The sequence below is a fragment of the Hyposmocoma kahamanoa genome, unplaced genomic scaffold (assembly GCF_003589595.1).
Source record: "Hyposmocoma kahamanoa isolate Upper Pololo Valley unplaced genomic scaffold, ASM358959v1 79, whole genome shotgun sequence".
NCBI classification, from domain to species: domain Eukaryota; kingdom Metazoa; phylum Arthropoda; class Insecta; order Lepidoptera; family Cosmopterigidae; genus Hyposmocoma; species Hyposmocoma kahamanoa.
This window is the reverse complement of record NW_020653993.1, coordinates 1139537-1165519: the sequence shown is the minus strand read 5'-3', so window position 1 is coordinate 1165519 and position 25983 is coordinate 1139537. Positions and strand designations below refer to the sequence as shown.

Here is a 25983-nt window from a genome sequence, read left to right as displayed (position 1 = left end):
ATGTCTCGGCTCCAAGTGTCATAACAGGATAACGCACTAATTAAAAACCTTTGTTTTCAAACTTTGCGGTAAGGGTAACGAGAAGAGTCGATGTAGTTTACCAAACGCTGCACAGCCAAGCTGAATCCTCCTCATGGTTTTCCTTTCGAAGTTGTTTCTACCCAATCGCAAAATCTGCCCAAGGTAAATACATTCGGAAACAACTTCAAGAAAGTGGCCATTTACTACGATTGGCCTCGGGACAATATGATCATTGTTCATGACTTTCGTTTTATCCAAGTACATGCCGAAACCAATCAATTGCGAGGCGGATGCTAGGCTGTCCAGTATTCGTTGCAGCTCCTCCAGCGACTCCGCCATTATGACTGTCGCTAATCGCAAGTGTGAGATGTATTCGCCGTTTATGTTTATGCCCATCCTTTTCCAGTCCAGCGTCTTAAACATGTCTTCCAATGCAAAGGCTGTAAACAGTTTCGGGGATATGACATCCCCCTGTCTAACTCCTCTTTGTAATTTGATGGGCTTAGACTGCTGGCCCTGTACTTGGACACTCATGGTAGCGGCGTCATACAGGCATCTCATCACTTCGATATAACGAAAGTCTACTTGGCATCGCCGTAAGGATCCCAAGACAGCCCAGGGTCTCGATGGAATCGAAGGCCTTCTCATAGTCCACAAAGGCTAGACATAGGGGCTGATTATACTCGTCTGTCTTCTATATAATCAGGCTCACTGTGTGTATGTGATCTATAGCACCATATCCCCGTCTAAACATAGACTGCTTCGGTGGCTCAAACTCGTAGAGTTTTCTGGCGAGACGATTCGTAATGACTCTAGAAAATAGCTTGTAGACGTGGGTCAGGAGAAAGATGGGCATATAGTTTTTAAGTAGACATTTATCTCCCTTTTTAAAGAAGAGAACTATATACTCCTGTTCCACGCCTGAGGAGTTTGTCTACAGTAGATGACAGAGCTAAAGAGCCCCCGAAGTTCCTTAATAACAGGGACTCCTCCAGACTTCAGAAGCTCTGTAGTAACTCTGTATTCACCCGAGACTTTTCCATTTTGGAGCAGTTTTAGAGTCAATACGATCTCGTCTTGGCTGATTTTTGGCAATTCGTCGGAGCAGCACTTCAGTAGTGGTCTCATTTAAATTTGAAGAAAATATTCCACCTCTAAGGGTAGCAAACTAGGGGATGAATTCGTTTTCGCACTTTCCGGTAACCGATTTCAATAAAATTTGGCGTTTTTTTAATAGTATTTTTGGATAATAATACCATAAATGTTACTTCCCCGCATTTTGTAGACCTGTGCCTTGCTATTGACAAATATGCCGTATATAAAATACCAAAAAAAAAATGAAAGGACGATGTTCTATGATTTAACCACATTTTAAAATTTTGCAAAAACTAATGTTCAACATGTTCAGAGAGTCACAAAATCCAAAAAGCCGACAAGAATAGTTGTGAAAAGCGAAAAATCTGAAAATTCCTAAAAAACAGTAGATTTCTCGCTAAATAACATTGTAACAGTAGATGTTGTCCAAAAATAGTAGATCTACTGGAAAAACAGTAAAACTGGCAACACTGTTTTCAATTCATTCCGTAAAGGAAAAGGCAAGGGTTTCACACCATACAGCCAAGTCTTGGTAAAGGAGAAAATCTTGTAAAAATTATAGTTCACAACTGTCAAGTGTTTTTTTTTTTCAATTAAGTTTGGTGCCATCTTCGTTTAAATAACGGGATCATAAGATTCAGGGTCGTATTCCAGAATTCTACTCAATGCTCAAGTCAGATCTTGAGCAGACTTGAGTATGATTTCAAGCACTGGAAATACGACCCTAATGGCAAGGACTCGAGTATGATTTTCAGTGCTCACTGCAATACTCAAGTCAGGATTTGGGCAGACTTGAGTATGATTTCAAGCACTGGAAATACGACCCTAATGGCAAGGACTTGAGTATAATTTCCAGTGCTCACTGCAATTCTCAAGTCCTGACTTGAGTATTGAGTAGAGTTCTGAGGTTGCTTTGTAGAAAGAATCGAAATTTTGATTTTGGTAAACGAAAATCTCTATTATACGTTTATACGCGCGGCCCGATTTTTGCGCGACCTTCTCCTTCCAGTCTAGACTAGTGAAACATCTAGTCGAGAGCGGATGTGCATCACACTGAAACAAAATATTCGCGATTTTCATGTTCAAAAACTATTTTGTCATCATTGAGTAGGTACTTGAACATTATAATCCAGCGTTTTGCAAGGTAAGTGCGATGTAACAATATTATTTATGCTTCAATCGAAACAGTGATCAAAACAGCTTCATGACATTAATTAAATTCGAATAATTGAAGAATAATTGCCAAAATTTCATTAATTCCCGCTTCTTCACAATACGTTCCTTCCAAACTTTTACTGGGTGGTAAAGAAAGGATTTGGAAGGCAATGAATTGTTAAGTTTTAACTATTTGTCAAGACCACATTTTTATCGTTTCTTTTAATTTATCTTTCTTTGGCTCAACTCACACTGGCGTAGAGTCGAAGCGTTACGTCGCGTCCTGTTTTTCAACTACAACGCACGGCGACGTGCGAAACCGCTTGACTTAAAGTCAAAGTCAAGTTACATCTCACCTGATGGAAATGACGACGACGTCGAGAATGGAGATTGCACAACTATACAATGTGTTGATTTGCATTCTCGCCATATTTACAGAGGTCATTCTATATCTAAACTGAACCCAAATCACTAAAAAAATAAATCGAAAAAAAATTCCTAAATTTTTATTTTTTTATTTAATTGCGGTAAACACGTTTGATCCAAAAGTCATTGACTTGTACTACACGTGCTACAGGTACCGGCAACCATTTGAACAATGTCCTATACGCAGAAAATAATGCATTTTAGATCAATTTGGTGGTAGGGTACGAGTAGGAACGGGGGAGTATCGTATCGAGCGCATGATTGGTAGATCATCAGCCGACCTTGCGTATTGCGCCAACGTTCCGCTGACATCGCGTATACGTTCTAGTTTCTCACGAAATGCCACGTGGTTTAGTATGTAAGCAAAAGTTACTGCAAAAAAATACTGCTACCAGTTCACCAGACCCTGCATTAAAATCTAGTGCGTTCTTCAGGCATGATATGAAACGTTTAGTTTACGCAGATTACGAGAGTCGAAGAATTGCGCGCAAAAATCGTCTCGGGTTTCTTTCTGCTTTTTCTGTTGTGAAGAATGTGCTAAGTTGAAACGAAACTCTGCGTATCTGCGTCTGGCTCCGGTACGGAGCCTGCCACCAATTGTGGAGCTAGGTACTTCTAGCACTACTTTCATGTAACATAAAGTTGGGAAGTACCAAATCTAAGTTACAAGAAACCTTTTTTTCAGTCATCTTTTCTAACTACTATAAATAATTAGTAAATTATAACAATAGTAGTACATAAACATAATTTAAAAAATAGGTAAACAAGCGATTGAGAAAGATTACGTACCGCTCGGTGAAGCGAGTGGCGGGGTCACTGTCCTCCGCGGTGAATAGACTTGGGGACAATTTTACAAAACTTTACTAGATACAATTACCCAGAATATTGAACAGGATATTTTTTAAATATTTTTAGACGATTTATTATTTCTATTCTTGATTTCTTAAATATTGCGAGAATGCAAATCAACACACTGTATAATGCCTATACATTTTCGCCTTGAAAAGGACCAAGTCTTAGGGTCGTATTCCAGAACTCTACTCAATGCTCAAGGCAGAACTTGAGTATTGCAGTGAGCACTGAAAATCATACTCAAGTCCTTGCCATTAGGGTCGTATTTCCAGTGCTTGAAATCATACTCAAGTCTGCTCAAATCCTGACTTGAGCATTGAGTAGAGTTCTGGAATACGACTGTTCACGTTCAAGGAACAAATTTACAGACAAGGTGTAATGTAGCATATTCCCGGGGCGGGTCACAGGGGAATTCCACTTCAACACACGCTATATAAATGTGGAAGCGTTGCAATATTTGCGAATCTTGAGTATATCAACAACATAGGAGCGGAACCCCTATATGTAGGTAATCACCCGATGATAGGAAGGGGATGACGGAATGATTTCATATAATTTCGTTCACTCACTCTCCGTGATATATCCCGTGAAAAAGGACATACCTATATTTTGAAAATGGCCCAAGAAATAATTACGACTCTGACAACGATCCATTTTCTATAGGATTGTCTGTGATGCCATTGCCGCAATTGATTTATCTTTTACATGCTAACGATGCTTAATGAACAAGTCACTGCCAAGAAACATGATACTGCCAAGAAGCAAGGCATGGCCAAATAATCCTTAGACGGAATCAGCGGTGTAGTCCAAATGGCTGCCAACACCTATGTTAATTACGATGGGATATGGGTTAATTCGCAGATTTTATTGGAGTTGTCCAGCAAAACGTCCAATCTCATGTCACTAATGCTGCAGAAGAGAAATCGGGCTGACCTCAGTTGTTCCATTTGTCGAAACAGCTATGTGCTGTGCGAGTATAAGAAACGTTTTGGAGTATTCAGGATGGGAATCGAAAGAATACGAAATTCTCAGTCGTATCTTCTGACCACGACTGTAATTATATTGCTATTTCAGTTCCGGATGGTGAAGTCGAAAAAAATAACAATATCCTTCTATGAATTATCGGAGACTGCCAAATTCTTTCTTCAAGACGATAATAAATCAACCTTGCATATTGATTCGCCTACAACATTGAATAATATCGGGAACATGTTGTCAAGTGAGTTAGATGACACTTTGTTTTCGGAGGAGACTAGCCATTCAAAACCAGATCCTGCCGAGAGTATAGAGAAGAAATCTAAAATATAATGTGATGTATCAAATATCCCACAGTTCATCATTAGTTTTCAGTTCATAATAATTCATAAAGATTTAGTTACGTTGATCAAATAGAATTCGATTCTTTTTTAAATGATCAACGATAAGAAATAATCCTGAAAACCTTACTAGAGGAATGAACATCGACCCTGGTGTTGAACATGAATAGACAGGTCATCTATATCCATGAAGATTTGAAAATGAGGACAATATTAGATTATTTATTACAAAGATGTCAAATTCGTTTAGGTGATGTAGTTGAGTAAAAAATTACTTTATCGGTAACATATTTAACGAAGGGGATTCCTCAGAGCTGATGCACCAAAGTTAATTAACTATAATTTTTCTTATAATTTTGTTGATTTTTTATAATTCATTACAGATCACATAAATACTTCTTTATTCCGTGCTTATGATATATTTGATTTTAATGTGTCTAAAGAAGACGTCTTTTGTTTTGTTTAATACGATTATGTTACTGTTTAGATATTAATTTTATTAGATAATTTATAATCATGACATGTTATTTTTTTATTATTGATGAGATGAGAAAACTGAAATTGTAGGCCTTAGCCTCGTTACTTAATACCTTGTGTGTAATTAATATAATTAATATAATATTAAGACATATTTTCATCGATCCTTTCATTTCAGACCTACAATTTATGAATTTTCAACATTGATATTACCTTCTGTACAAAAATGATTACTATCTCGTAACATTTTAGTTTTTCCCAAGCATACCTATATCATTACCATCCACCTGCACTTCATCATTACTGTTCAGGCATATTTCACTACCATCTATACGTAAGTCATATTCCTTCATTACTTTCCTATAGTTTTTGTTTGTGTAAACTATAATTAGTACGGGTACGATCGAGATCAAATCACGATTGTGGTAAAATACTTTTAAAAATTTGCGTTTTTTCATTCCGCCAAAATGGGCGAATTTGCTCGAAACGACGGAACGACACTTATCAAAACTTATTGATTTTTAATGTTAGGAACAGAATTATGATTAAATGTGTAAGTTATTCATGCTTTTGTCTAAAAACGAACTTATTAGCGTAATAAGACGCGTTACTACAAAATTATTACTTTTGAGTTCCGATAGTTCGATTTCCACTGCACAGTCAGCTGACAGATTCAAATACTCGTGATGTGATTGGTGGAACGAGTGGATTTATTATATTGAACCAATCAGATAATTCCATTCAATTGCTTTGTGTCGAGAACGAACTGCGTCCGCATTTCTTCTTTATTTTTTTTCTATCGACATTTTGCTGTTTGTGACAGTTGCCGCGTGTTACTCGCCGCCGGTAAAGAATATTTATTGAAAAATCTTCTAAACACGTAAGTTGTTTTACTATTTTCTATTATAAAAAATGTGTCTTGGCTTGATATAGTTGAAAATAAATACAATTCTATCGAAGTTATGTACAATTTGATGTTACAATTGGTCCAGTACTGACCTTGTCTATCTTAATTTGATATTAGATTGATTTTTTCATGATAACTTTGTTTCATGCCATTTCAATTTCCATTGTTAGTCATGGGAACATGAAAACTCTGACTTAAACCGCTATTTTCATGTATGTAAGCTGATTAACATTCAAAATTCACTTATTTTTATGAGGTAATCCTGACTTGGCATTACTATAGAAGCCGCCAAGTACCTATTAAGTGATGACGTCACCTCCCGAGTACGTATTTACTCAAGGACTCGTCTATACACAGTTACAAAACACTTATGTTATATACTAAATACTATATTACCTATACAATTCATTCTTCATTGTTAAAATGATAAACATCAAAGGCACTGAGTCCTGGAAACTCAATCTTCCTACCTTTAAGTACATGAAATAGTTTTGTAATGTAGTTATTTTAAAAGAAAGTAATTTTTGTCGCACTTTGGTAAGTAACATGTTTAAAAAATTTTTTTTAACTACCCCCTTTTCTGTGTACATGGGTTACATTGAATTATTGTCTTCCAAATACCTTCTTATGAAAATAATTGGCTTATGTCCACTTGCACTAAACTTAAGCATGTCTTAAACCAATGCTTGCAATGCAAAAGACACTCAAGGCAAGCCTTGTGTAATCTAAGAACTTACACATTATTTTTATAATATCAAGTACCAGGGCAAACAAGTATAAATATATCAAAGCTTTATTATTTCCATTATTTTTGAATGCCGGAAACCACCACAAAATACCTATCAATAAGAATAACCTCATTCTATCTGCGGCATTACCTTATTATCTCTTGGAATGTCCACATAAATTATTTTTTTTTTGTGTAGCATTTTTTGGAAAGCAATAATGTAAATTATTTATTTATTTTTTATTCAAGTGTACAAAGATCACACACAACGGAATGGAAATTAATTGACAATAAGCAAACGGCTCGATGCTGATAGTGATGCAATAAGTCAATAAGTACATTTAAGGCATACATTTTTGTTGTAATATCGCCTCCAGTGCAAAAGAACAAGATCCTTAATATGTAGCTTGGTATGCTGCTGTCTGTACATAATTAAATTGATATAAATTTTTGTCCACATGTGACATAATTATACCACCACACTGCACTGATAAGATAAGAGCTTTTTTATACTAATTTCAATGTTTGTTATCTCTAAACTTCGACTGAATTACTTGAATCCAAAGTCATGAAATAAATTTTTAAAAAAGCGGCTACCTGCATGCTTTATTATGCCTCTATTATAACACCAAAAGAGAAGTTAAGTGAATGGGGTCTCAGTGTTTTTTGTTCCAAAAGCTCCTAAATGTTCGTTTTTTTGTGTGTTAGTAGCAGTAGAGTTAGTAGTCATCCAGGGAAGTATCCATTTCTGCCGCCAAACACTAATGTGAACATTACTGTGCTCCGTTTATGAAGAGTAACGGTGCTGTTGAAATAACATGCACAGGGCCTTGTCAACTTTTGTCTCAGGATGACGGGCGCAGTGGCAGTGCCCTTGACATCTTTGCGTTTTAAAGCTCTTTAAGTGGCACTGCAACTGTTATGGACAGGCGTGTCAGTCTTTTTTACATCAAATTTCCTATTATAATAAATGAGTACAAACAATAGATTTGTATTGAAAGTTTAGTTCGCAACAAAGAAACATTGTTGATAAATGCATACCTGAGTTCTGACCTGGCCATGACCTAGACCTAATATAGGCCATAACATTATATCAGTAAATGTAATCTAAGTTAATGTAGCTTGATATTTGACCAGTTGATAAAGCAATGGACTTTATAAATAATTGTTTTATAAACACCAGTATGGATAGCATGACAGAGCGCGACTTGTACGAGAGCGACATAAAGCGAGCGTGAGATACTGCTATTTTTAAAGTGGCACTTCCCATGGCTGTTTGTAGTCGCTATTCGGTGTTTAACGTACTTGGAAAAATATTTGATGTACAGAAAAACATGAAGACACTGATAAATATGACCGTCTACACATGGAGTCAAAATAATGAATATGAACATAGTGTGGGCGGTTTTCTTGCTTATTTGGCTCCTTTGATGTGTGTTGAGAAACAGACCATCGCGCGGTGACGCGAGGTTGGTCTTCGCTGTATTTGTCGAATAGGCAAACAAGGCAAATGCTTTGTCACACTTTCTCTCTACACATGGTGATTGTTTGCCAAATATATCAAATACGAAAATACAAATAGCCATGTGAAGTGCCTCCTCATAACCTCGAAAGTAACTGAGACGAAAATGGTTTTTCTTTCAAACCTAACTTAACCGAACCTAATCGTGTCTTTGCGATAAACATTCAACATTTCCTGAAAGAACAACTATTTCGTTATAATTCGGTTTTCAACTTCTCTTTTTATCAACTTTCAACAAACGTTATTTCGTTAAAAAAAATTTTTGCGATTGTGATGGTTACCGGCGCACTGCCACTGCGCCCGTCACCCTGAGACATAAGTTGACAAGTCCTATGTGCCTGTAATTTCACCAGTACCCTTACCCTTCAAAACCGAAACACAGTAATGCTGACAGTATGCTTGGCGGCAGAAATAGATAAGGTGGCTGTACTTCCCTGGATGAACTCTTTCACAAGGAGCTCTAGTGGTACTAAACGTAGCAGTAGAGCTCAGCTCTGTTATGGATATTGCTAGGGTTCGCACGAAGCGTTTTGCTCCCACATTCATGTGGCGAACGGCTATGGAGTGGAAATTGGGCCTCTTCAAGTCGAGAGTGGATAGGTTTTATTTAGATGGTCATGCTACAACGTCGATCTCATCGTTACTTTCCGTCAGATGAGATGGAGGTCAAACGAGCACTTATTTTTTTATTATAGACATATGATTACAAAAAATCCCTCAAATTCTATATCACAATGTAGATTGAGTCGTCGCGTTATAGAAATAATAAGTCCATTTCAGAGACCACTTAACATGCTCGACAAACACAATGGCCTTCGTCTAGTTTTAATTATTTTTTTATATATTTAAATTTCGCTATGAACTTGAACCGCGCTGTTTATTACGGATGTTAATTGGTAAAGATAACACAGTAAAACCACATCGTTTTCCTGCATTTAATGTAAAAAACTAAACAAAAATTTGCAAATTAATAATGGCATGTATTTAAATGATCGTTTTAAATTTGTACAAGGCAAACAAATGTAAACAGCCATCTTTTTTAATGATTGGTCCTATTTCACTGAGACTTAAAAAAATAAATTATATTTGACAAGCCCCATGTGCGGGGTAACCTATCACAAACTCACATCCCACAATTTTTTGGGCAGAAGTTTGTTTAGTCTGATCATGTTTGTTATACTGTCTGTTTTCCATATAATTTAGATTGCTGAAAATTCATTTCAACAAAATTATTGTTCTTAGATAAAATTGTACCGCCATACAATTTTACCGTACAGCTCCAAAATTCTGGACTGTACTTTGCTGGTGCACAGCAAATCCACTTATGTAATTTTCGTCATACCATTGCGCTATGTTTTTGCGGCCATTGCGGCCGGCGAGCGCTAAAGCCTAATATGTTTGCATTACCTAGACGGTACCATCCCCTCCTGTGCGTTTAGGTTAGGATAGTATATGAAATAGCAGCACGATCCGAACGAGCGAAGCGAGTCGATACAAGTCGATCAAATTAACTTGCATCTCGTTTACCATATTTTCTAAAGATGCGAGGTGCTTTAATTTGACGCCTTATATTTTGCGACACGTTCTAATACTTTTAATATCTGTAATAAGAAATAATATAACAAAAATGTATTATGGATATCGTTGTTTTACAAAATAAAGATATTCAATGAGATACATCGGTGAAACGGTTTATTGGGGAAATAAAAATCGGGAAAAGAATAACTTGTCAGTATGTCAAAATAGTAAAACATTAAATGGTGTAATGAAAAAAACCGTAAGGTGTTTTCGGACAAATGAAACAAAATCTATTCAATAAAAATCTAAAGGTTTTCGGAGAAACAAAATTCTATAAATCATGTTTCTAGCTTGTGATAGATAACCCCCATGTGCCTATAATTTCACCAGCACCCTTGCCCATCAAAACCGGAACACAATAACGCTGACATTACTACTAAGCGGCAGAAATAAGGCAGTACTTCCCTGGACCAACTACCTTTAGTAGGAGTACCTCTCGCCAACCAACCTCTGGCCAAGGTCGTACTGCGTAATTCTACTGGTAGTACCAAGGGCAAGGTTTTTGTCCGTGGTTCTACCAGTAGGACTAACTAGAAAAATGGCATAATATAATAAGTAAGACAAGTAATTCAACTTCTGCCTGTTCGGCACGCTATTTATTGCCTACTATACATTGTTCAACCATTTATTTTACTTTTGGCTTAAGCACGACTATGAAGTTCAATAATTGTATTAATAACCGTAGACAAAAAAATACTGCATAGACGCTGTTTTTTCTTTACTGTAGTGAAGTGACGTTCACTTTAGCTCCCATATATTTATCGAGCCGACTGATTATTCCTGATTCCCGGGAATCGAACCCGGGACCTCTGCGTGGCAGACCAGCATTATAGCCGTTCGGCCACGGAGGCGTTTAATTGTTTATTATAATTTAAAAATAACTTAATTAAATTTTTATTGAATTGATATTCAATGATTTTTTTGTGAAATTACTCCACTATCTAGTTTGTTATAATTACCGAATCCGACCGGATCGAAGGAATTTTTTCTGAGTGTTTTTTCTGAGTGTTCGATCTTTGTATTAATAATTATTAAAAATAACTTTTTAATAAGAAAAACCGACAAAAGTTCGTGGAATTACATCTATTTACCAAGTTTATTGAAATCGGTTACCGGAAAGTGCGCGAAACCGGATTCATACCCTAGTCTGCTACCCTTAGAAGTGGAATATTTTCTCCAAATTTAAATGGGACCAGTACTGGGGTACCCTCTTTCCAACAAAAAAGAATCATCAAAATCGGTTCACCGGAGTTATTGCGTAACATACAATGCAAAAAAATACAATCGACTCGTATTCCTCCTTTTTTTAAGTCAGTTAAAATTGCCCACCAAACTAGAGAATTGTTATAGAGAACACGTAACAATGATAATAAAAAATTATTGCATTGATAATTTAAATGAATATTAAGTTAGATAAACCATTTGACACTTTTTTCAACAACTTGTTTATGAATGTCAAATATGTTATAAAATCTGCACGTCGGAGAAAGTTCATAATCGTCGGAAGACGTGTAAAGTCCCCAACCCATTGTTGGCTAGCGTGGCAGGAGGCCTAAAACCTTCGCTTGAGAGAAGATCCGTGCCCAGGAGTGGGACGTACAAATGAGTCGATGATGATGATAATTATTAATGGCCGCGCAAATGGATGTTTGCGTTACATTACTTAATAATGTATATGCGGTGATAGGTTCAATTTAGGAAATTAAACTTTCCAAATTGTTTCTAGTCAGGGTTTCGGAAAGAGATGTTCCATATATATAAATACATATATAGATATAGGACGAGGCGACAAGGAGCAACATAGAGTTGTTAAAACCGCTAAATATTGATTAATTACTGTTTCGAATTCCGGATTTCCGGAAATTGTTTTACTGCATCGTAGGACAAAACTACTGATCAGTGATGTCGAAGTTGGATTTTAAAGTAATTCTAATGGTGCCATTTAAAAATGCACTAGATAACTGACCTTTTACCTAAAGAGAATAATAAAGAACGAGAATGGTCACTTTCCGCCCCTCCTTAGCTTTAGATACTGCACACTGACGGTCACATTGACGTAAAAAATAATTTTGAATTTTATTTACAAGGGGAATTTTAGGACATTTAATTTAATTTGCATGAGAATCGTGATCGCACTCTAAAAATATTTTATTTAAATTCACTAACGCAGTATAATAGACGTTCACAAATTCGAACCACTAGCAGAAATCTCGTATTTTAAAAGGAAAATGTTCACAAAAAACTGCTGGATGGTTAAACAAGACGAAAAAATGCTATTTTTGACGGCCTCGTCCTTGTATATCTTCATAAATAGAGGAGTTTCTTTGAGGAAATCCGGAATTCGATAAAGTAATTAATTAATATTTGGTGGGTTTAACAACTCTATGTCGCTCCTTAAAGCTATATGTATCTACGTATCTGGAACATCTTTTTCCGACCATAGCTCTCATAATAAAGGGAATTTACTAGCGTGAGACTAGGCAATTGGTGTGGTCGGTGGATATATTATTATTCTATAATTAGTATTAATTAGTGGCAGTGGCTCCTCGTGAAAGAGTTCGTCCAGTAGGCCTATCACGAACAAGCGCGATTTGCGCGAGAGCATCATAAAGCTTCAAATTACTATGCGAATATAGAAGTATTAGGGCGCGTTCCCACTATGTCGTCACGTTTTATTATCGTTAGACGACTGTCGTGTCTAGCCTGTTCCCACATCACGACTATCTGTCGTGGACGATTTTTTATCGTTTCACGACAGCCTCCTTGTCGTTTGTACGACAGAATCGTTTGATGCACTGCAGTCGCTTGTATGTTCTTTTGGAAGCCGGTAGTGTGTGTTCGCTCGAAATGGATGAAGACGAAATTTTATGTAATATGTATAATTAAATTTGAACAAAACTCAATTCACAACAAATATTTAGACGTAAATAGTTTTTGCACTCGATGTCGGGTTATAACCCAATTTAAACCCGGCGTTAACAAAGCGCCGGGTTAAAACCCGGGCGCTTGCCCATCTTTGGCTACGACCCAACGCTACTGCAAAGCGAGCAGAGAGCGCGGGGTACGAGAGGGGAGGGCAGGGAGCAGAATACGTGCGGACAGCGATAAATAAAACGTGTCGACAATAGGAGCTGCGACAATCTGTCGTTACGTTTTTATCGTGACGTTTTTTTATCGTCGACGACTGTCGTTATAGCTGTTCCCACTGTGACGACAGTTTGACGTTGTAACGATAAAAAATCGTGAACGACAGTTTATCGTGTCGTGCTATATGTGAACAACTTCATTTAAATATACAAGCCACGACACTAAACTGCACGACAATCTGTCGTCACGACATAGTGGGCACGCGCCCTAACTAAAACGCGGCTAAGTGACAAAATATTTTTTTGAGATGTCATAAAAGAACCATAGCCCAATTTTAGAATATTCTAATTGTTTAATGATATTTCAGCTATGCATCGTTAGGGTAAGTTAAGTCGAACACGTTAACTAATTTCAAAATCTATGTATAAGGTTCATCTTTGGCCTTCGTAAATATGATCGAATCTCACACCATCGCAATCAGCTCAAGTGGCTTCCCAGTCGTCTCCGCAGGAATTTGCATATCGTCTGTCTTCTTTACAACATTCTGCATAATCCTTTGTCTCCCCGGTATCTGAAAGAGCGTTTCAGCTTTCTCAGGTCCCAGGATAAGCCTTGTCGCTCTCCCGTTAGGTCACAATTATCTTTTCCATCATTCAATTCCGGTTTTTATTTTCACTCCTTTACTGTTCATGCGGTCAGACTTTGGAACGCACTTCCCATTACTGTACATGACAGTAAATCCTTAGCTATCTTTAAAATGGGAGTCAAGGAGCACTATCCTCTTTTCCATCCATTTTATAGATATTATAATATGAAATATGTATTTATCTAAATATTTATATAGTCTGTAGTAATTTAATAGTTTTGCGGTCTTCTTTTATTATTATTTTATTACATAATTTGATTTTGTTTTGTAGTGTAATTACCCGTTATTGTAATTATTGTGTCCTGTATTTTGGTCTGCAGGAAGAAATTTCTTATAGAAATAAACAGCACCTTTTTGTTTTTGTTTGAAAAAACAAATATACGCGATTTAAATCCGGAAAAATAGTTTCATTTCCTATGTGTAACAATCGCGAAAACCTAAGAACTCGATACAGCACCTTTTGTTTTGTTTTCCTGTACAATAAATAATTAAATTAATAAAAATAAATTGTTTTTAAAAGAGTTTTATGTTCTATTTTTTTGCTATTTAAAACGGGTATTTGACCATTTGTCACTTAACCGCGGTTTAGTTAGTAGACGGGAGCCTACTGGGAAATACAGCCCCCTTACCTATTTTTGTTTTTTTTTTATAAAAATAAGTGCGCATTTGACCTCCATCTCAAATGATGGAAGGTGATGATGAGGTTGACGATGTAGCATGCACACCTGCATAATGCCTATTCACTCTCGCCTTGAAAAGGTCCAAGTTATAGGGTCTATTTGTTTAGGTACTTAACTAAATGTAAACAATCTTGAGAGGTCTATTTATAAAATGATTTTTATTTACCTTCAAATATACAAATACTTAGCTTCATGTGAAATTCCATGCTTATTTTTATACCTTGATTTGTAAAGTATATGTTTCAATAAAAAGATGTATCAAGATTGTTTACATTTAGTTAAGTACCAAAACAAATCCACTATAGCCGCTCGCCTTAATACATTAATGGCGAATCCGAATTCCATTTACTAGGTAACAACATTTAAATTCCTTTGAATAATAAAGCCGCGCGGCCACCGCGTAGACCAAATTCTTTATTAGAAAACGTAAAAGCTAAATAAATAGAGCGTGTTTTGCCATGACAGTTAGACACCAAGTAATTAATAAAGGTTGTCTGTGTTGCACTATATGTAAAATCAATCAAAGCAATATCTCGCGCTTTATGTCGCTCTCGTGCTAATCACCCTCTGTCGTGCTAACCTTACTGTCACACTGTCGCAGCTAGCAGAGTCGAAGCGTCGCGACTCGTCTGGTTTTTCGCCTATAGCATATTCATATCTATTTTCCCAATATTAACATACAAATTTCTGTTACGCAAATATACATGCGCGGGTCGAGGCTTGGTTATAGTCGAGCGGCTTCACGCGTTTCTTGTGCGCAGTGGATGTTCAAAAGTCTCTTGAGCTGGTTCAGCACTGTGATCCGGGCGCGTTAAAGCGAGCGTCTCCATGCGTTATAGTTGAAAAAACAGGACGCGACGCGACACTCCGATTCTGCGCCAGTGTGAGTTGAGCCTTACGAGTCAATATCGTTTACACTACTATTTTCTAAAGTCCAAGCTTCGGTAATTCGAATTTTAAGGAAACAGGCAAATATTATTTAGAAAGTCTTTAATCCACAGTTTTAATAATAAACGTGCATCTAAGCTGATAAGACAAATTTTTAATTGATTACTTAAGTTGTGTTACGATGTTCTGCTATCGGCAAATACCTACATATTATCAAGAAATACATTCGATAATACACTGCGTGACCTTAATGTGCAATTATCCTCATGGTGACACTTCACATGGCTATTTGTATTCACTATTGGGTATTTGTTGTCACAGAAGAAAAAAAACAACGGAATTTCCTTAAGCCTCGATTACTACAGAACCGATGTCGCGAAAACTCACACAGTCTTAATTTTGAAACACTACAAAATCTTGATATTGATTGGTCATAATTTCAACATTTAAAAAGAAATAACAAATTTTGGATTGTTAATATAATTTGAACTTTACCCTGTTGGCATATCGTTGAAGGTTCAATATCATCTTTACCAATACACTATATTACAAGTTACGACGTTTTGATATTATATTGAAATTGAAAGTTGTGCATGGATAACAATATGTCTCTTAATCCATCTAAGTGTTTCTACCAATTACTGGTAAAGACAACCCATTTAGGTTTGTATACAATATCAATAGTGTTACATTAAATGAGGTCGACAGTATTAGAGATTTGGGCGTGACAATTGATAGAAAACTCACATTTTTGCCTCACATGGAACAAATTATAAAAAAATCATCTAGGATGCTGGGATTTATAATACGAATTGGCAAAGTCTTTAGAAGGCCATCTACTAGAATTTTATTATACAATAGTTTTGTAAGGACTATTTTAGAGTATGGGAGTATTGCTTGGAGGCCACATTATGCGGTTCACTCTCTTAGGTTAGAACGTATTCAGAAAAAGTTCTTATGGCATCTTAGTTATTTACGAGGTTTGGGTAAAAAGAGTGTCTCGTACGATACCCGTCTCAAGTTTTTGAAAATATCTCCTTTATCTTTGCGACGTGAAATGCTTGATCTAGTATTCTTATAGAAGCTAATTAACAATAAAATTAATAGTCCGCAACTTCTCTCTAAAATACAGTTTAAAATACCCTCTCGTCTACCAAGGTATCACGTAAATCTTTTTCATCCCCCATTGCGCAAAGGTCTCAAAATCCTCGGTTCAAATTCTCCGTTTGCTCGATTTGCCAGACTCGTCAATGCTCTACCTCTTGAAATGGATATCTTCGCAGTCTCATTGCCTCGCTTCAGGAAGTCAATATTGCAGTTTTTGGCATATAAGTGAATATTATTTGTAATGTATATTATATTTATTTTATAATTTAATTTGTTATTTTATAACTTAAATTGTTAATACAGTAAACATATGTAATATAAGTACAGTAAAAAAAACAACAGTAAATTAATAATAATTGTCTTAACTTTCATACTCTCATCATGGCATGTTCACTTGTAATTGGTTAAGCATTTTAACTGTAACACCCTATCGAATGTGTGTAAAATATTGTTGTAACCGAATGTATTAAGCGTTGGTGAATTTAAAAAAATAAATAAATTTAATTCAATGTACTGCCATCTAGCGGTTCATTGCTGAACCACGACGAATTGGAGCTATTGATTTAGTTCTCTAAACAAGAAGCGACCATATTACAGGAGTATAAACTTTACTTTTGTTACTTGTAGCAAAAAAAATCGATAAATAAAAAATTGAAAATTTATTAAAATAAGACTCCGATCATACCACCACGGTTAATATTTTTGGTGCGACTATCAATTTTGGCACTCTAAAACAGCACACGTTTTTAGCAAAGAAAGGAGGATCTCAATTCGACAGTACGTTTTTTTTGTATATATGCTACTACGATAACGGTTTGTGAACCGATTTTGATGTATCTTTTTTTGTTGGAAAGAGGGTGCCTCGGTAGTGGTCCCATTTAAATATGAAGAAAATATTTCACCTCTAAGGTTGGCAAACTAGGGGATGAATGACTTTAGAGGTCGGTTTTTTTAGTACTCTCTTCTGAGATTATAATAATTCATAACATTTAACTTTCATACCAAACTTAAAACAATTAAACAGCAGCTTGATTTTGATTGCCTCTCCCGATCGGAAACTGCGTCTCTTCCGACTCGGGGCGCATAATTGCAATTAACAACTGGCCGATCGGAAACTTGACATTTCTAATCGGAACAATAGTTGATTTAAATCTCAAATTAGAAAGATATAGTAGGAACCAGGTTTATCTTCCCGCTCAGAAATCCATCTGATTTGAATCAAAACCAGCATGCAGATCTCTCTAAATGGTTATAACTCTGTACGACGTAGCAAAAGAAAGCACCCAACCAGAACCAAAAAATTATTTTAACGAACATTGACTTACAATTATATGGACGTCGGGTCCGCGCTAAAAAGTGTCCGAACTTATAGGGCGTTAAAATCGTATACAGAGCGTCATTCACGCTTTAGTCTTCGTTTGTTCGACTGACAGCGAAGCAAGCAAAATTAGACAGTACTGCGATGACATTACAATTTAAATTCAACGTTTTAGCTTTTTCATATTCCTTTACATGTCACTACGTTTAAATAGGTTGACTTGGGACATTTTTTCGTGGTTTTTGTATTAAACCCGTCGTCCATTTATTTGTAAGTCAATGTTAACGAATGATAGAACGCGGTACGTGTTACTAAACAACTTACTACCAATACAGATCTAATAAAGTGTCAGATAGTACAACAAAAAGTTAAAAGTTTATTGTTGGTAAATTTATTACCTTTTACGAAAAGTGCAACGTGGAACAAAAGTAGTTCTTTATAATATTAATAATGTAGTTCTGCGAAGTTGTTAGTAGTTTACAAATAATCTTGTATAAACTTTCAAGGTAAATAATTGCAGTGGCGAACTCATAAGCGAGATAAACTATGTCATTACAATGAAAAAGTCAACAACTTTCGCATAACACGAATAACTACGAAGCTTGAATTCAGAAATAGCACCGCTTTCACCAATTGCAATCGGCCAGTTGAAGGTCGGAGAAAAAAGCGAGTGACAATGGGAACGCCTCAAGAATTCGTTCGCGACCATGGAGTAATAAAGCCACATCTGCAAAATTACAGTATTTCAGGAGAGAGGTTTCAAGATTCTACGAACGAAATTAGTCGATAACTTTTTATACTTAATAAGGAGAGTTCTAAAATTACATATTACAATATTACATACAGCAAAGCAAGCTGTTAGTTAGGCAAGCGCCCGGGTTTTTACCCGGGTGGACAAAAACTTACAACTAAATATTTGTAGTAAGGAAGAAAGATTCTCGAAATGGGATGGAGTTCCACAAACCGGAAGGCGTTCAGTGAGACGGCCTAGATGGACGGATGACCTGGTAAGGGATAACCGATAGATGCTCGTCGCGTCAATCGGCTAGTCAGGTAATCTTTGGGGGAGGCCTATGTTCAGCAGTAGACGTCTTCCGGCTGATATGATGATGTTGACTGATGATGACTTGTAGTAAATCGACTTTTGTTCATATTTAATTACATTATTTCAAAATGTTTATTGCTTTCAGGGGCCTAAGTGTAGTTTTTCAAATCTGTATCGTATTTGCGTTAAGATTTTAATTTAAACCTTATATGATTAAGATCTAAATAAAAATCCTAACGCAAAGGCGGTAATCTAACTTTAGTTTGAATGATTACAAATTTACACTCAGGTCTCTGATCTAGACGGTTCTATTTGCCTTTCGATTAACTCGATTCGTTTGAAAATCGATTGAAATACATCGATACAAAAAATCGTAACTACCCACACACATTAAATCTACAAATTTTTGTTCGAAAATCGCCTCCATTGCAACGGAACAAGATACGTCAATGTGTAGCTTGATGTGCTGGCGTGTGTACATCCTTAGCAGTGAGAACTCACAGGATTGCAACCAACGTGGGGGTAACCTATCACAAAGTCGAAAATTTTTTGTCCGAAATAACGTATGTTCGAATTTTCATTACACCGAAAACCGAATTATAACGAAACAGTTGTTCTTTCAGGATATGTTGAATGTTTATCGCAAAGACACGATTAGGTTCGCTTAGGTTAAGTTAGGTTTAAAAGAAAAAACATTTTCGTCTCAAAATTACTAATGGAAAATGTCATTTCAGACTATCTGATAGGTAACCCAACGTGGGTATTGTATTATTGTTTTACAGTTACGTAATTTGTAACAAGTATGAAATTATACCAAATTCCGTATTCGCTGTTTCTACACACGATTTTGGGCAGAAATTGGTTAAAACCTGGCGTTTTGTGTAAAAACCCGGGCGGGTAGTTCGTGGTTTAAACCCACTACTGCCCATCTTTGTATATACATAATTTGTTTCATGTGCCTACTTCGTATTATTTCTATCACACCGATAAAAACATTTTTGACGTGTGATCACATGTGGCCTTATTGTACCTAGTGTTTGTAATCGAGATTAGGATTTACAGTTAACTCGTGTAAAATATCGGAAGAACAGTCATACTACGGTGAAGAAACTGTTAAATTTTTAATAGTAATTTTTTTAACAACACTACTCCGTTCAACCATTTGTTTATCTTTTGCCTGCCTCCGAAGTTCCTTAGTTATTGACATTCAACCATAGATAAAAAATGCAATGCTTCCTGGACTCTTTTGTTTTTTTTAATTTTAATGAAGCGATCGAGCCAACAGATTAAGTAACGAAGATTATTCAAGTTAATACATTTTGTTACCTGTCTAATAAATTATAATAAATTCTTATTGTTTCTTGTAATGAATCGCGGATCCTGTGTTGTGTACTTATGATTCACTGTTATATAATTATTTCTTCATTGTTTTGTAAACTAACGCTCACTTTTCGAAGAGTAGTATAAAAATACATGTAATTGTATTTGTATGAAATTTTTAATGTTGAGAGAATTAAACTGAAGTAAACTAAACTTCTCCATATGAGCAGGAAACATCACGTGAATCCTCATTAACATTAATTAGTAATTCTTGAGTACACAAATTGTCAACCGCAACATCACGATCCCAATCAGACAATATCTTCTTTTTTAAACACCCTCACGTTCACGATTAAATGTTCATCATAAATAAAATCGATTGTTATAAAGCATCGAATCAAAAACGCATTAGGACATCACTAATTGATTAGAACTCGAGCGGACGGGGTACAGTGTAGTTACAACTTTTTTTTGCCTGTGGCACGTCCTTATTACGTTCGTAATGGATCAAGACATCAAGGTGAAGGTTATAGACAAACCGGTTACACTCACCCGCTGGTTACGGCAAACAGCAAATTTGAACACTACGTTAAAGACGTAGAGTGTAATTGTCATGATCATGACCCATTGTATCTATATTTATTGTCATTGTATATATTTAAGTGTGACCCAGCGTACTACGTGTCATTATGGTTAGTCATCGAAATTTCCTACCCGGCAATTCCTAAAGAAATAAATAAGGAGCTACGTCGTATTTATTGCAGCGCTGTTCCAACTTCTAGTGTTAAACAGAGATAGTTATATTGGTGGCGTCATTTTGCTTATTCACATTAATATGACCTAAGCAACGTTGTTCGATGACTGCCATATTGGTATCATCAGTGCCTCCATGAGTAAGGTGACGCGTAAAATATTTCACAATGTTGTGAGCACAATTATGCCCCTTCTGGTCAAACAAAGCGATACCTCAAATGAATACTACGCCAAGTTAATTTTTTGACATGTTCTGTTCTTTTTTTTTCACAAAAATTAGTAAATAAATATGGCTGTTTACGAAAATAACAGAAAGTGACCAAAAAATAAAGGTATTTTTCGTTGGAGGTATCGAAAGGAAGAAGCATCGAGTATAAAACCAGAAATAGACACGAAATGTCATTTAATTTGTTTCAAAACTATTCTTCCAAATCATTACGGTGACAACTGCGCTCCGATTGGCCAGCCCGAATTCGAAACAATTGACAGGTGTCGTCAATTGTTTCACTTCAAATCGACCAGTTTAACTTGAGCTTTGCTATAATGGACGAAAATTGAAAAATTACATATTTAATTACCGATGAAATGTGATTCCGTTTGTTTTGTAAATTAGATATTTTGCTGTTTTTCCCACACCACCGAATGAATGGAACAGACTCTCGTTGTTATAAATATTATCTTTATTACAATAAATACAGAATATTTTTGGAATATACGGAGACGAACACAGGTCAGTTGTTGGCGCTGTACTGTTTTAGCTTTTTGTGATTTTACTTTTTGTGAATTTGTGATTTCAGCGCAAACGAGAGTTGATGTTTAAAAGTGATGTAAGGCCCATTTACCTGATGAGTTTCCAGGGATGGATGACCCTTATTTCGTCTCTATTTCTGGTTATATACTCGATGGGAAGAAGTACATTTCGCACATTAGATCAAACGTTGTCGCAACTCTACGCACTACCTAGCCCAAAATTAAAAATGCACAGCACAGTACCATTATGTAATGGCAATTAAAATCTTTAATAGAATCGCCTTAGAAATTTTATCCCAATCGCAGACTAATTTATTTACCAAATACCTTAAAGCACATTTGATAAAAAAAAAATGTTATAACAAGAGTGTTTTAAAGATAACTTAATACAATACCTATACAGTTATTGTTTTTATTACTAGTTTTTAAATTTTATTACTTATATGTTCTTATTGTTTAATTTTAATTTATTATACTTTTAATTGTGGCGCCTTAACAGGGTCATGTTGGTACTATTTTTAAAATTTAAGATCTGTGTAACACGTGGAAGCAATAAATACTTTGATTTTGACTAAAAATGGTTTAATTGAGAAAATACAATTTGATAATACTTATACATAACAAATAAATGAATATAAATAAAATATTTTACACAATCGTTAGTGATCACTGTCAACGTAAACTCATGGTAGGTTCACTTTAGTCTGGTTCAATTCAATATGATTATATTTGTGGAGTTTTCTATTTACTACAATTAACGTCAAAATTAACTATCAGTGCCTCTAACATGAGATTATAGTGACAGTTATTGTTAGTGGCCACTAAAATGTTTGTACACAAAATGTTGTTTCTTCTTGTGACCGCTAGGGGCTCTGTGTAATTTGTCATACAAAGTTGTGAAGTAATTTTCGCGGTCGCTACCGACAACTGTCACAGTAAACTCGTGGTAGAGGCAGAGTTACGGAGCTAGTACATACCGTTTTTAAAGGCGTTGAATGACAGTTCTGAACTAAAATTAGACTCTTTATTTTCCTCGCATATATTGAGACAGATGTACTAAAACTAAATTTAAAATCTTATCTTGCTGGAATCGACGCCAATGACTTGGAATTTTGTCACATAATATTTGTATCTATAAATACCAGTCGTCGATTTATTTCTGGATGAACATGTCTTCGCCATTTTGAAAAAATATCAAAATGGCTGACAAGAATTTGGCCACTGTGATGTTACAAGCTAGAGGAAACACAATTGTACTTTGATGAACCAGTTTCTACTTATTCTACACAACAAATCTTCCTCTTCCCCGTCAAAATCTTAACAACCATTGATCACCAACAAATGGACGACGGGCTTAATACAAAAACCATGAAATATCCAGAGTTAACCTGTGCAAATGTAGTAACATGTAAAGAATATATAAAAAATACTAAGACATTTTATTGGAGTACTACTTAATTTTTCTTGCAACAATTTTAAAGGCCCAAAAATTCACCATCGTCAGCTACTATTAGAAACTTAACAATAAACTTTATTTTCCTTCTAGTGAAACCTACTTGAACACAAGAGTAGTGGAGTAGCCTTTACTGTCAATATTAATCAATTTATTAAATTACGTACAATTTTGTACAAATGTGAATGCACGGCTGCAATCGATACGTTGACCCTGACATAATTGCGAGCCATCCAGCACGTCAATCAAATCTCCGTGTTTTAACGGTGCACTCGAGTTGTACAGCGCGGGCTATCGCACGTGACATTCATTATAATGAATTGAAATGAAAATTGAAGGAATGGAAGCGTTTTCTCGGCTTTAAAATAATTACATCAAATAGTAGACGTGTTTATGGTTGTAAGAACAAGTGTGTCTTAAATTCAGAATTGTCCATTTTATTTCTATTTCATAATCATACACGATACCATATAACATCACATAAGTTGCTCTGATCCCAAATTAAGTAGCTAAAGCACTTCTGTTATGGAAATCGGAAACAACGACGGTACCACAAACACCCAGACTCGAGACAATAATAGAAACCTTAGTTTCTACATTGACCCGACCGGGATCTGAGGTACCGGTCAGAGATAGTGATAACATGAAAACCAATGAAATGAAATGAAATTTTATTTGCTTAAAACATGGTGTGAAAGATGGGACAATTATTACAGAACACATGTTTTACCTGACTAGGCATGCAAAATGTTGCTTAAATTTAGTTTAATTATAGCATTGTCATCAGACGTGTACAAGGAATAATAATAATAATAATCAATTAATTAATTAATAACAACAAAATAATAAACTATCAATGTCAAATTATTAAATGTCATACATCATGATTACATTAAACATAAATATACCTTATAATTTCATGTCGACATCCAATAAGAAACAAAGAATAATGTCAAACTATAAAATATTTGTACATCATTATTACATTGTACATGTACATATACATTTAGCACTAATTTCATGTCAACATTTATCTAAAAAATCAGTCACTTTGTAATATTTTTTGTCTCTAAGCCATTCACTAAGTCTGTTTCTGAACAAATTATTTGGTAACGTTTGAATGTCTTTTAGTAGACGTTACATTGATTTTTGTAATAACACAATCTAGGTTTATTATTATACACCAGTCTATTTGGGTCCCTTACACCTCTACTATGTACATCTGTAATTTTTTTAAAAAGGTTTAGATTTTTCTTAACAAACTGTAAAATTACAAAAATGTAAGCCACTCGACCACGGAAGCCGTCAAAAATAATATGTTCGTAGAGGCGCACATTTTTTTTATAATATCAAGGTTAGCTACACGCCTGGCCATAACAGTTGTAGTGCCACTCAGAGTTTCAAATCGCAAAGATCTAAGGGGCACTGCCACAGCACCCTTACCCTTTAAAAACCAGAACACAGTAATGCTGATATTACTGCTTGGCGGCAGAAGGACGAACCCTTTCACAAGGAGCTCTACTGCTACAAATGCACGTAGACGGCTTCCTGTATCGCTTATGACTCGTGTCAGAAGTAGCCACAACAGCATCCTAAAAATGGTTGCAGGCAGATTTGATTGTCCAATTATATAATACTGGGTTGAGCAAATCAATATTTTGTTGTGTCGTTATGTCGTGTATACTAACATGTTCTAAATGAAAATGTTACTGATAATTTATATGGGCCTATGCCTGATATAAAGAATTCTATGCTATTCTAAAACAACTAAAAATAATAATGTGACAACCCTACGCTCCGAGGGATGCGGACGTGTGTGTACTGTACGGGCAGGAGATGCACTGCTTGTTTTATTTATACTATGCCCGGAGTCAGTTTTATGCTCTGGCACTTAGGAGAACAATGTTTCGAAATCATGATAATTGTAACTCGTTCATGTCATGTTCGGCAGCGTGCCAACAGGCTTATAGGTGACTCGGAATTAGTTGATTCGAAGCTGCAGAGCCTTGAACACCGCCGTAAAGTTGCCTGCTTGTCGGTATTTTACAGGATATATCACGGAGAGTGTGCGATGGAATTGCACGATTTAATTCCGCCTTCCCCTTTCCATCACTGGGGGACTAGGCGTAGGCTTGGATTCCACCTCTATTACGCTTCCACATTTATATGGCGAACGGCTATGGAGTGGAATTCCCTGCCTGCATACTTGTTCCCTGAACGTTATAACTTGAACCTTTTCAAGGCGAAAGTAAATAGGCATTATTTAGGTGTGCATGCTCCATCGTCGACCTCATCGTCACTTTCCATCAGGTGAGATGGAGGTCAAATGCAACGTACCTTTGAAAAAAAAAAGAAATGAATACGGATGATTCCATAAGTAACTTTTTTATTTAAAAAAAAAAGACCTCAAAAGTTCATAGAATTACATCTATTTGCCAAGTTTTATCGAAATCGGATACCGGAAAGTGCGCGAAACCGGATTCATCCCCTAATTTGCCACCCTTAGAGGTGGAATATTTTCTTCAAATTTAAATGGGTACCAATATTGAAGCATCCTTTCCAACAAAAAAAGAATCATCGAAATTGCGTAAAGTACAAAAAAATACAGTCGAATTGAGAACCTCCTTTTTTGAAGTTGGTTAAAAATAAAAGCACTTTCATCTCGATTTCAATCGGTCACCATTACAAGCAGTTCTAAAAAATTTACTCATTGTTGATGAGGTCATCGTATTGATATGTCACCCACTGAAATACGGGTAGTAAATGTAATTTAAAATCTGTAACGTAGATTGTTGTGAAAATATTTCGTAGGATGACACGGAAAATTTTCGTGGCCGTTCCGCTGAAACTAGTTCCAAAT

General features: G+C 35.8%; 1 protein-coding gene across 1 annotated transcript in view; it reads left to right on the top strand.

The window, feature by feature from the left end:
- Positions 1 to 6104: 6104 nt before the first annotated feature.
- Positions 6105 to 25983, top strand: part of LOC113233620 (thioredoxin-2) — a 31272-nt gene continuing 11393 nt past the window's right edge. Inside the window, exon 1 of the mRNA XM_026468775.1 lies at positions 6105 to 6222. The gene's annotated coding sequence lies outside the window, so the exon portion shown is untranslated. The remainder of the gene's footprint in view (positions 6223 to 25983) is intronic.